This window comes from Apodemus sylvaticus, chromosome 18, assembly GCF_947179515.1.
Source record: "Apodemus sylvaticus chromosome 18, mApoSyl1.1, whole genome shotgun sequence".
Taxonomy (NCBI): Eukaryota; Metazoa; Chordata; class Mammalia; order Rodentia; family Muridae; genus Apodemus; species Apodemus sylvaticus.
Genome location: NC_067489.1, coordinates 7,177,139 through 7,189,829, shown reverse-complemented (window position 1 = coordinate 7,189,829; position 12,691 = coordinate 7,177,139).

Sequence of the window (12,691 nt, the reverse complement as noted above, 5' to 3'; positions counted from 1 at the left end):
GTAGGACCACCTCTTCAGTCTTGTCGTCACAGGAGTGTGTACCCCTGGCCGGCCTGTGTGGCTCAACAAAAACTATAAAAGCTATAAACCGCTCAAATTCCGAAGGGCTCATCCCGGCCTTTCCCTGGGCAAGAACAGTCCAGCTACAACAAGCTTCAGAGTAAATGCTTTCTGTTACAAGCTGTCTAGGTCATGGTATTTTGTCATGGCGAAAGAAAAGTCGCCAGGAAAAGAACAAGTCCCGTTTACTGTGTGTGTGTGTGTGTGTTTTAAAGATTTCTTTATTTTATGTATGAGTATACCATTGCTCTCTTCAGACACTCCAGAAGAAGGCATTACATCCTTTTAGAGATGGTTGTGAGCCACCATGTGGTTGCTGGGATTTGAACTCACGCCCTCTGGAAGTGCAGTCAGTGCTCTTAACCGCTGAGCCACCTCTCCAGCCCTACTGTGTGTTTTTAAAGACTTAAAGAAACAAAGAAAAAAAACCTACAGGACTGGGCTATCACTCAGGGGTAAAGCACTGATTCCTGGGAAGTCACCAGGCTAGTCACCAGGGACCAGGGCAGTGTCCATGAATTGAGCCTGGCCTGCTCTCTGCTCAGGTGGCAGAAACTGCACACAGTTCCAAAAACATCTCCATGAGGGGGCTGTTCAGTTCGAGGGGGGCTTGCAAGAAGGGAGGGCAGAGGTCATGTCATCTCCACATTCGTATCCGAGGCAGGACTCTCTCTTGCTGTCCCCAGGCCCCATCAGTCCTTTCCATCTGGTGCTGCAGAAGGTTCTGACTACCACCAGTAGGGGGCGCAAGAGGCTGACATGGAAGTCACTATTTCTGATTAGACTCATTTGGTATTGGTGGCTTTCACGCACTGCTGCACATTAATAACATCTGTGCCTGGGGCTGTAGGGTCTTTTACAAATACTACTATCAGTGGAAAGACTTGAGTCGTTTCATCAGAGAAATACAAAGAACAAACACACATAAGAAGATGCTTAGCATCTTGAGTCGCTGGGACAAGGTAAATCAAAACCAGAGGGGTGTGGATGGAGAATGGCTCAGCCACTCTAAGAACACTGACTGTTTTTCCAGAGGTACTGAGTTCAAATCCCAGAAACCACATGGTGGCTCACAATCACCTGGAATGATATCTGACACCTTCTTCTGGTATGTCTGAAGATAGCTACAGTGTACTTACATATAGTAATAAATAAATCTTAAAAAACAAATACAACGCAGGGCGGTGGTGGCGCACGCCTGTAGTCCCAGCACTCTGGGAGGCAAAGGCAGGCGAATTTCTGAGTTCGAGGCCAGCCTGGTCTACAGAGTGAGTTCCAGGACAGCCAGGGCTATACAGAGAAACCCTGTATCAAAAAGACCAAATCCAAAAAACCAAAAACAACAACAACAACAAACAAAGGAGGTAACCCTGACTTGACAGCAGGGTGAATGGAATAAGAAAGACCAAATGTTGGCAGGATGAGAAATGAGAACTCTCACAGTGGCCGAGAGTGGCAGTGGCTGACGGGGGACAAGCGTGACCAGAGCCAGGGAGCACAGCCTGAGTGTCCGACAGGAAGTGGATCAAGATGCGGGGTCCACAATGAGATGCAACAAAGATGCCATACCAGTGCCACTTCTGTTGGAAGAGCCAGAGTATGAGCTAAGGTATGCACATACTTATACAAATTTGGGAAATTAAATTAGTCTGTAGTGACAGAGGCTCGTGGTTGGTTGAGACTGGGGAGGATGAAGAGAGGCAGTTTAGGATGTGACCCAGGAGTTACGAAGTCCCATGGGACTATTGATGCACTCATTCAAGCTGTGGTCCCGTGGCTGTACATGTGTCATATATCTAAGTGTACACGTTAAAAGCATACATGACACTTCTTAACTGCACTTCAGTAGAGTTGTCAGAAATAATAAAATTGGGCTATGAGATGGCTCAGTGGGTAAAGGTTTCTGCCATCGTGTTTGATGACCTGACTTTAGTCCCAGGAGGAAAGTGATGATTACTACAAGTTGTCCTCTGACTTCCACATGCTTGCTGTGGCACTTGTGTACACACACACACACACACACCAGCCATAACGACTACACTGGCCATCCAGTTGTTAAACTCTGGACGTGGTGTAGTGAAGTGTGATTTCTGAGGATTAAACTCTGGTTATATGTAGCTCTTAAATTATGTGAGGTTCATGCTAATACATCAGCAGTTCGAAGTATGAGTTGTTCTTGGGTGTTAACATTTGGTTCTTTCAGGGTCTACATAGCAGTAAAGTGGATAACTGGTTCACTTGAGGCTGGAAACAGTCACACATACTGGGACACCCTCCCTGAATGTCACATGTGTGCTAGAACCTTGACAGAGGCCTCCTGGCTCTGTGCTCTAATGCACAAAATGGGGGTGTCATGGTTTGAATATGCTAGGCCCAGGCAGTGGCACTATTTGGAGGTGTGGCCTTGTTGGAATAGGTGTGTCTCTATGGGCATGGGTTTAAGACCCTCCTCCTAGCTGCCTGGAAGTCAGTATTCTGCTAGCAGCCTTCAGATGAAGATGTAGAACTCTCAGCTCCTCCTGCACCACGCCTACCTGGATGTCACCATGTTCCCCATTTGACTGGCCCTCTGAACCTGTAAGCCAGCCCCAATTAAATGATGTCCTTATAGGAGTTGCCTTGGTGTCGTGGCTATTCCTGGTTGTCAACTTGACTATATCTGGAATGAACTACAATCCAGAATTGGAAGGCTCATCTGTGATCCTAATCTGGAGACTGGGAGATACAAGGTTCTGACCTGGATCTTGGCTTGGAAATCTTGAGGCATAGTGACTATGAATCCCAGAGTCCCAGATCCAGGAGTGGTGGCACACACCTTTAATCTGTACCACACCTTCTGTTGGAGATCTACATAAGGACATTGGAAGAAGGAAGATTCACTCTCTCTCCTCTTTGCTTGCTGGCCTTGTGGGACTGAGCAACTTCTAGATTGCTTCCATCCACAGCTTCCATCCACAGCTGCTGCTGACCATTGTTGGGAGTTGAACCAAGAAATTCCCCTACTATATAGGGACTACTCATAAGTTCTGTGACTCTAGAGAACCCTGACTAATACAGAAGTTGGCACCAGGAGTGGGGGGATTGCTGTGATAGGCCTGACCATGCTTTTGTTTGGAAGAATGTGGATTTGGGGACTTTGGATTCAGAAAGCCATGGAATGCTTTAAGTGGTGCTTAATGGGCCAGCCTAGAAGGAATATGGAAGACAGTGGTGCTGAGGGCGATTTGAACTGTGTAGGCCTGGTGGCCCAAGAGGTTTCAGTGGAGAAGAACTTTAATATGTGGCCAAGAGACTGTTTTTGTGATGTTTCGATGAAGAACATGGCTGCTTTTTGCCATTTGTCTTAAGAGACTTCTTAAGGCTAAGATAAAGAGATTTATATTAGCCAGGTGGTGGTGGTACATGTCTTTAATCCCAGCACCTGGGAGGCAGAGGCAGGCGGATTTCTGAGTTCTAGGGGTAAGCCTGGTCTACAGAGTGAGTTCCAGGACAGTCAGGGCTACACAGAGAAACCCTGTCTCAAAAAACCAAGAGAGAGAAAGAAAGAGAGAGAGAGAGAGAGAGAGAGAGAGAGAGAGAGAGAGAGAGAGATTTATATTAATTGCATTGGCAAAGGAAGTCTCAAAATAGAGAGACTTTGTTCTCTGGTTAAGTCTGATGAAGAGCGTTTTGAACAAACATAGCAAGCTGAGAAAGGAAAAATACAAAATATATAATTTGAGTACTAAAGGGACTCCAGGAAGTGAAATGGAGCTGAATTCAAGGATATTAAATTGAATTAAGGAAGTAGTGACCTTAGGGCAAGATTCCACCCAGCTAAATTTAGGTCCAGGCTTGGTAGAAAAAGCCTTTAATCCCAAGAGGCAAAGATAAACAGATCTTTGAGTTCAAGGCCAGCCTCGAACAGAGCAAATTCTAGGTGAAGAAAAACTTAAATCCAGGCTTGGTGGACCACACCTTAATCCCAGTGTTTAGGAGACTGGCATGCAGATCTCTGAGTTCAAAGTCAGTCTATAGAGCAAGATCCAGGACAGCCAAGCTTAGGCAGTGAAGGAGCTGGGCAAAAGGAAGCTGGTGACAATGTCATAGAACAAGTGGGCCATGTTCCAGCTCCTGCAAGCAGAACTCAGAAGCTTTGGCCATGTGTCTCTGGCTTTGTATTCAAGAGGAGAAGAGACTACTGGGACAGTTGATGCTGGTTAGCTGGAGCTAAGAAATTAGCAGTGGTTAAGAAGAGACCAGGAGCTGGAGAGACGGCTCAGCGGTTAAGAGTACCAACTGTGCCTGGCAGTGGTTACGCACGCCTTTAATCCCAGCACTTGGGAGTCAGAGGCAGGCGGATTTCTGAGTTCAAGGCCAGCCTGGTGTACAGAGTGAGTTCCAGGACAGCCAGCAGCCAGGGCTACACAGAGAAACCCTGTCTCCAAAAACCAAAAAAATAAATAAATAAATAAATAAATAAATAAAAAATAAAAATAAAAAATATGTAAAAATTAAAAAAAGCACCAACTGCTTTTCCAAAGGTCCTTAGTTCAAATCCCAGCAACAGCATGGTGACTGTGTCTGAAGACAGCTACAGTATACTTATATAATAATAATAATAATAATAATAATAATTAATCTTTAAAAAAAAGAAAAGAAGAGACCAGCATCACTTAGGTGAAATCGTCTGGGAAGTATTTTCTGAGAACACAAAGAAGCTGTATTCCAGAGATAGCCAAGGTTGTACCTCATGCTGCAGCTGTACTTGGTATTATGTAAGAATCACCCAGGTGGTACTGGTTTTGAAGGCATGAAGAACAGCTGAGGTTTGGCACTGTGAGAGGCCATGGAAGGCCATTGGTGAAAGTGCAGCCGCACTTGTAGTTGACAGCCCAGGACTGAAGGGATCATGCAAAGGAGTTGAGGCTTGGTACCATGAAGAGAGCCTTTGAGAGGCTTTGGTGAAGCCTAGTTGCAGTGGAAGACCCCAGAATATTAGAGATGCCAGTATCATGGGATGATCACCAAAAGCAGCAGTGGCAGTGGAGTGGATCAGCCTGAACTTAGAGTGCTACAGAGGGCAGAGCTGGAGAAGTGACACCAGCCCTTTGGAGATGCTCAGAAGATCATGTGTGGATCTCAGATATTGGAAGCTGTTAGGCTGAAGTTGACTTGAGGAACCCAAGATGTTAAAGATGCCAGAGCCACAGGATGTCTGCCAAGGAAAGCTGATTAACAAGGAGTGGAAACAGCCCAGGAGAAAGAACTTTGTTGCAGTCAAGGATCAAAGATCTGAGGACTGCTTTGCCATCAGACATGGGGATGCAGTTTGGAGTGTGCCCAGCTGGTTTCCTGTCTTGCTTTGGGGATTACTGTTAAATGATTGGATGAATCTCAGAAGAGACCTTGAACTTTGGACTGTTAACACTGTTGAGACTGCTTTAGACTATGGGGACGTTTGAAATTGGAATAAATGTATTTTGCATTATGATATGTACTAGCTGGTGTTATCACAGAGAAAAGAGCTTCAGTTGGGCAAGTGCCTTCATGAGATCCAGCTGTGGGGCATTTTCTCAATTAATGATCAAGAGGGGAGGGCCCCTTGTGGGTGGTACCACCTCTGGGTTGGTATTCTTGGGTTCTATAAGAGAGCAGGCTTAGCAAGCCAGGGGAAGCAAGCCAGTAAGGAACATCCCTCCATGGCCTCTGCATCAGCTCCTGCTTCCTGACCTGCTTGAGTTCCAGTCCTGACTTCCTTTAGTGATGAACAACAGCATGGAAGTGTAAGCAGAATAAACCCTTTCCTCCCCAACTTGCTTCTTGGTCATGATGTTTGTGCAGGAATAGAAACCCTGACTAAGACAGCCCCCATAGACTCATGTTTGAACAAGCATATGGGGGCCAGGGGTTGGAATGTGATGGTTTGTGTATGCTCATCCCAGGGAGTGGTGCTATTAGAAGGTGTGGCCTTGTTGGAGAAAGTGTATCTCTCTGGATGGGCTTGGAGATCTACCTCCTAGATGCCTGAGCATGCCCAGTCTGTTACTGGCTTCCTTTGGATAAAGATACAGAACTCTCAACTCCTCCTGCACCATGCCTGTCTGGATGCCACCATGTTCCCGCCTTGATGACAATGGACTAAACCTCTGAACCTATAAGCCAGCCCCAATTAAATGTTGTCATTTATAAGACTTGCCTTGATCATGGTGTCTGTTCACAGCAGTCAAACCCTGACTAAGACAAAGGGGTTAGGCTGGGGTATAGCCCCGGGGCAGAACATTTCTCTAGCATGCATGAGGACCTACAGCCTGTCAAGTGTGTCTGCACTTCAGACACACAGATGCTTTAGAGCTACACCACAGCAGAATTCCCAACATCAAGGAGGAAGCCTCAACTGGAGTTTCAGTGGCATGGTGGCTTTCTGCAGAGGTGAAGTCCAGGGTTACAGTGGACCTGAAAGGTGCCCTAGGCTCTTCCTGACCCTGTGAGTCACTGTCTTAGTTTCCTTGGCTGCCCTGGTCACAGTTTAAAATTGGGAGATAAAACCACGTTTGTCTCTCTTATATAACCTAAAAGTGTCTGTGTCTCTAAGCCTTGAGAATGAAGACTAAGTCACAAGATGAGATGCAAGAATCTGGCCCGTTTTCCCTCTGAAATACTGACCATGACTTTCCTCTGGGCAGGGAAGTCTCAGTGCACTTAGGCCCTGTGGCCCTCGCTGGCTTTACACCACGTTCAGCTCAGATGCTGGCCTTGCCTTGGCCTGCCTCAGGGCAGAGCTCAGCAAAGATCCATGTTGCTTATTTTGTTCTTAGGTTCATGTTTTAAAACTAAACACAGGGCTGGAGAAATGGCTCGGTGGTTAAGAGCACTGACTGCTCTTCCAGAGGTCCTGAGTTCAATTTGCAGCAACCATATGGTGGCTCACAACCATTTTTCATGGGATCTGATGTCCTCTTCTGGTGTGTCTTAAGACAGCTACAATGTGTTCACATATATAAAATAAATAAATAAAAAAATAAACAAATTAGCAATGAAAATAATTAAAAAAAAAACAACTAAACACAGCTGTCTGTAAGAAACCCAGGCACTCTGAGACTGGAGAGAAGGCTCACTGTTAAGATGGCTATTCTTGTAGAGGACCAGAGTTCAATTCCCAGCACCCACATAGTGGCTTACAGTCATCTGTATCTCCAGTTCCAGGGGATCTAACTCTTATTCTGGACTCTTTAGGTAGCAGGTATGCAGTCAAAACAGCACATACACACACACCCCAAATCCAAACATCAATGTGTGAGGTGAACTGAGACTATGCCCTTCAGTTCATTCCCTTGGGAGGACTGTTACAGGCCCTTTTATATTCACGGACCACAGTTTTCAATACACCCCCAAATATAGGCAATGCAGAGTTAATGTTTTTCTGCATAAACTGTTTTATAGCATTAGCAATAATAAAAGATTTAAAAGTTCTGTTGTAAGTGAAGGAAGCCAATATGCAGTCTCTATGTGCTGCGATTCTCCAAGACAATACTCTGGATAAACCAGAACTCTGGAGTCTGATCAGGGCAGGATGAATGTGCAGATCATGAGGAGTGTCAGAGCCGTCAAACCTTCTGGAACCTTCTGTTTCCCCCTGACTGGATGGAGAGGTTTCTGGGTGACTGGTAAAACAAATCTGTAGGGCTGGAGAGATGGCTCAGCATTTAAGAGCACTGACTGCTCTTCCAAAGTTCCTGAGTTCAAATCACAGCAACCACATGGTAGCTCACAACCATCTGTAAGGAGATCTGACACCCTTTTCCAGTGTATCTGAAGACAGCTACAGTGTACTTTGATATAACAATAAATAAATCTTTAAGTCAGAGTGAGCAGGCCAACCAGAAGGATCAGAGGTTCTGAATTCGAATTCCCAGCAACCACATGATGGCTCATAACCATCAGTACAGCTATGGGACTGTACTGTACCATATTTATATAATGTACTAATATACATTAAATAAATAAAATTTTTTTTGGCTTTTTGGATTTGTTTTTTTTTTTTGTTATTGTTTTTTTTTTTTTTTGAGACAGGGTTTCTCTGTATAGCTCTGGCTGTCCTGGAACTCACTCTGTAGACCAGGCTGGCCTTGAACTCAGAAATCTGCCTGCCTCTGCCTCCCAGAGTGCTGGGATTACAGGTGTGCCCCACCACCACCCGGCTTAAATTAATCTTTTTTAAAAGATTTATTTATTATATGTAAGTACACTGTAGCTGTGTTCAAACACATCAGAAGATGGAGTCAGATCTCATTATGGATGGTTGTGAGCCACCATGTGGTTGCTGGGATTTGAACTCAGGATCTTTGGAACAGCAGTTAGTGTTCTTAACCTCTGAGCCATCTCTCCAGTCCATAAATAAATAAATCTTTTTGTTGTTGTTGTTTGGTTTTTTTTTTTTTTTTTTTTTTTTTTTTTGAGACAGGGTTTCTCTGTGTAGCCCTGGCTGTCCTGGAACTCACTCTGTGGACCAGGCTGGCCTCGAACTCAGAAATCCATCTGCCTCTGCCTCCCAAGTGCTGGGATTAAAGGCGTGCGCCACCACCACCTGGCTAATAAATAAATCTTTAAAAAAAACAACACACACACACCTGTATCCTGTGAGCTTGTGAGGAAGCGATGGAACCTTGGGTGGTGGGACCTGTAGGTCCTGTAGGTTGCTGGGGTGTGTTTGAAGGGAGCCATGGCTCCTTCCCGCTACACCTATCAGCTGCTGTCCTCCATGGTGTTTCTGCCGCCATGGGCTTATAAGCAAGAACTTATGACCACGGACTGAAACCGTAAGCCAAAGCATGGCTCCGTCCTTCGTTCAGTTGACTCTGTCTGGTCTTTTGTCAGTTATGGGACCTTAGTGGACACACGAGGTCTGCCATTACGGTTATCCAGCCCTTTGGATGTACAACATGGCGATGAGCCCCCACCCCCAAAGCCCAACTGTAGTTAGCAACACTGTATTAGGGGCTCATAACGAGACTGGGCGTGCCGTGCTACAGCGGGACATTGCTAGCTTCTGTCAGTGTGACAGAGTGCCTGGGGAAACAGAGGAGGAAGCTCCGCCTCTTGAGGCGTTGCTGCAGCGTCTCTGGGCCTTTGGCTGAGGCCTGTGCAGGGTGGAACACTGCGGGAGAATGGCACATGGCGAAGCAGCTCACCTTAGGAGGGAAAAGGGACCTGTGTGGGTGTCTCTTTTTGGTCACCTAGAGATCTAAATTCCCCAGCTAGGCCCCACGCCCCAGCAATGCCATGGTATTGACTCCATGAAGCCCACTGATGAGTTCAGAGCCCCATGGATGCAAAACACAGCTTTCACCGCAAAGGGGACAGACAGCTTATTGAGCCGAGTGTGAGTGTCGGTTCCCAGGGACACAGACTCAGGGTGCCTGGAAAGACATATTCTACTGTGGAAATGGCTATAAGAGATTGTATTAGTTACAAAGGAAGTCATAAATCCAGGCAAATACACTGGTAGGGATCACAGGCAGGCGGCGGCCGAGGGGAACAGAGAAAACTGCCGTCTGCTATAGGCCTCAGATGCTATCTGATGACAGCGTCAGCTTTGGGATTGTGGGAGCGAGTAGTCTGCTAAGAATACACTTGAAAAGTCTTCAAAGTCACAAGGCTGTTAGGTCAGACGCAGGAGTGGCTTTGAAAGGGACTGAAATAGTCCGAGAGATAATCCAGCTCAGTTCTGTAACATTTTAACTCTCCCAGAGCAAGAGGCCCAGGCATTCGTCCTTGGGGACAGGAACACCATTCTTTCTTCTCGGAACTGAGGTTCCCAGTTTACCCAGGATCCAGACACCTCCCAGTGATGTGCTATCGGGCAGGCGGCGCGGAGCTTCCTCTGCATGGTCTTGGTCTCACTGAGAAAAGAACTCTAAAAGCAGACCCAGAAGGGAGCATGAGTACAGTTGTTGGAGTCAGAGAGAAACGGATGTTCTGAGATTGAGCACCCAGGAGTCTGAGGGAGGAGAGGGAAGGGAAGGCCTGAGGGAGCCTCATTTTAGAGAACAAGCGGGAAGCGGAACCACGACTTTGTACTTCATAGATTAAATGAGCCGGTAAAGGGTCTTGGGCTCGAAGGCAGCTCTCTGCTGTTGCTATGTGGGGCCTGCAGTCCAGATAGGTTAAGATAAGAAGGAAGAGCCGACTTCACCTACGGTGCCTATTGTTGTGGATTTACCGGTGGCTTTGTTAGATTTGGGTGAGGAAGACAGTTGGCTAAGGACAGCACCTTTACCCTTTAACTTTGCAGGCAGCCCTGCTCATCAGTTGAACTTTAACCTTATGTAGCCTACGGCTCTTTACCGTCACTGAAAGGCCAGTGCTGGTTTCTTTTGACCTAAGCAGACAGCACTTGGGATCCGCACCCTTTAGAAGCTGTGACTCTCTGCTTCCCAGGGAATTGCTAAGAACCCAAGTGTCATTGGCTTCAGAGGAAGCCAATGCATTGACATTCCTGTCTCAAAGCCGCCTGGGAAGACGAGGGCTTCCAGGGCTCTTGCATCAGCTTTCTTCCTGCCCTGTTATTCTGTCTCTTGGATCTGCCAGCTGGGGACAGTGTCCAACGCAGGAACTTTGTGGGGTAACTTGATATACACCGTAGGACGTTTCAGGACAGGTTCTTCCCTCCACCCCACCCCACCCCCACCCCCAGACAGTGTTTCTCTGTGTAGCCCTGCCCGTCCCGGAACTTGCTTTGTAGACCAGGCTGGCCTAGAACTCACAGAGATCAGCCTGCCTTTGCCTCCCTAATGCTGGGATCAAAGGCGTGAGCCACCAACTGCTCGGCTGCTCTGGTTTTCTTTAAACTCTAAAGGATGTTCCTGGATTTAAAAACCGTTCCTCTTTGGTTTGAGGCTTTAAACTTGTAGTTTTCTGAGGCAGTTTCACTACACAGCAGAGGCTGATCTTGAACTCAGGAGCCTCTTGCTTCTGTCTCCCAAGTGCGTGTGTGTGCGTGTGTGTGTGTGTGTGTGTGTGTGTGTGTGTATTTGGGGGGGGTGTTTTTTTGTTTTTGTTTTTTTTTCAAGACAGGGTTTCTCTGTATAGCCCTGGCTGTCCTGGAACTCACTCTGTAGACCAGGCTGGCCTCGAACTCAGAAATCCATCTGCCTCTGCCTCCCAAGTGCTGGGGCTCTGGTTGTTTTCTATGCACCCATTTTTGTTTTGTTTTTACAGGGTTTCAATGTGTATCCCTGGCTGTCCTGGAACGTACTCTATAGACCCTGCTGGCCTTGAACCCAGAGATCTGTCTGTCTCTGCCCCCCAACCCCCTGAGTTCTGAGATTAAAAGAGTAAGCCAGTATACCTGGCTTTCATGTTGTTTTATTTTTAAGTGTTTGGTTTCCTTGTTTTCTGTTTAAGTATATCTCCATTGGGAAGTAACCTGTCTCAGCTAGTATATCATGAAATTAGGGTGTTTCACCTCTGAGAAAATTAGATCCTCACGCCGCCCACCTGTCGAAAGGAGGTGGGGGTAGGGATTCTTGCCACCCCCTGACCCTGCTTTAGATGTTTACACAGAACCCATACATTTCTCTCTCTCTCTCTCAGCCTCTGGGGACATGTCTCCTGGTTACTCCCCCAGTCTGGCCCTGCAACTTTCATGCAACAAGCCCTAATAAATTGGAAGTAACTTAAATTTCCCAAGGAGGGCGTGCTGAGAGGCAGGGCGGCTAGCAGAAGCCTGGGGCTCAGAGGGAGCTGCTTCCACGCCCCAGAACTTACTCTTCCACCACATTCCCAGAGCATTGGTCCTCAGTTCTCAGGCAGCATGCTTGAGGGGTCGCCATCCCGGCTCAGTGGAATCTTGCACCTGCAGAGTGAGACGCTCCTAGGAGAGTCACCTCCCCTTTAAGGAAACAGGGCCCAGTGGGCTTTACCCAGCCCCAGGTAACTCCTCCGCCTCCCTGACTGCTTGAGCCGCTGGAGGAAGATTTTGAACGTATTTCAAGAGTTCTCTGCTATAGGAGAAAGGGAAGCTTTTTCTAGCAGTCACTGCAAATGCAAAGTGAATTTTCCCGTTCTGAACAGCAACCGCTCTCCATTGCCGCATGAAAGGTTTCTTGCAGAAGTAAACCACGAACCCAGCAGGCATCTCTCGGTGTCCCCGCCCCCTTCACGTTCTCTCTTAAATCTCAGCCTACTTCCAAGGGATTTTTCCACCAGGCAAACTCTCCAGCTGTGTGGGTGCAACCAAGGTGCACCGAGGAGCGCTGGGCATGGGCCGGGAAGCAAAACAAAGCCAAGGGTGCCTGTGACCAGACGAACAGCAGGTCCTGGGCCGCTCTGCGCCTACCCAGGTTGTTGGAGGAACTGGAGCGTCCGAAGGAAGGCGCTCTGGAACTTTTACCTTCGGTCCCAGGTCCTAGGCTCCAAGCTTGGCGACACACAGGTTTTCTAAGGGTTGGGGGTAAGCGGTATTGGGATCCTGCTAGAGTTAGGGGTGCGGGGGGGGAGGGGCTGGTGTGGGTTGGGTTAGTGAGAGGGGTTCCAGGAAAGGGCTGGCTGGGCTGGAGAAGGGCTAGGAGGAGAAGGGACGGGAAGGAACTGGGGCGGGAGGTAGGGACCAGAGCTCTGGGAGGGACAGAAAAATAAAGGAGGAACAGAG